This window comes from Meleagris gallopavo, unplaced genomic scaffold (assembly GCF_000146605.3).
Source record: "Meleagris gallopavo isolate NT-WF06-2002-E0010 breed Aviagen turkey brand Nicholas breeding stock unplaced genomic scaffold, Turkey_5.1 ChrUn_random_7180001980008, whole genome shotgun sequence".
Lineage (NCBI taxonomy): Eukaryota > Metazoa > Chordata > Aves > Galliformes > Phasianidae > Meleagris > Meleagris gallopavo.
In genome coordinates, this window is record NW_011238901.1 from 1 (window position 1) to 513 (window position 513).

Sequence of the window (513 nt, forward strand, 5' to 3'; positions counted from 1 at the left end):
AACAGGGTAAACCCAAGAGACTGAGAAGAGAGTGAAAATGGAGACTGACAACGAGTGGGCGATCCCACAGGGAACCTGGGATGGGATCCGGCAGTGGGCACTCCAGAGCATGGCACGGTCCCTTGCAGGCACACGTGGGGCTAGTTAGACAAGCGCCTGCTGCAGTGATGGAAGGCAAAGCCAGACGAGACAGTGGAGAGAAGAAAGGGAAAAGGAGAGGAGCGAATCAAGAAGTGAGGCAAGGAAGAAAAGGCCAAATTGACACTAACTCAGTAGGGACTACAAAACAGCATATCGGAACGCTGTCCCCAAACACAAAAGCTCACGCCTCCCGCGGCCAGCCCGCCGGCGCGGGAGCGGAGGGCAACAAAAGCCCGTCAGCAAAAGCCTACAGCACCCGGTATTCCCAGGAGGTCTCCCATCCAAGTACTAACCAGGCCCGACCCTGCTTAGCTTCCGAGATCGGACGAGATCGGGCGTTGCCAGGGTGGATGGCCGTAGACGCTGCGTGCT

General features: G+C 57.5%; 1 non-coding gene across 1 annotated transcript; it reads right to left on the reverse strand.

Annotated features, from left to right (window-relative positions):
* Window positions 1-385: 385 nt before the first annotated feature.
* LOC116217833 lies at window positions 386-503 on the reverse strand. Its single transcript, XR_004162545.1, has one exon. It is a non-coding gene; the product is annotated as a 5S ribosomal RNA (ribosomal RNA).
* Between the last annotated feature and the right edge of the window lie 10 nt (window positions 504-513).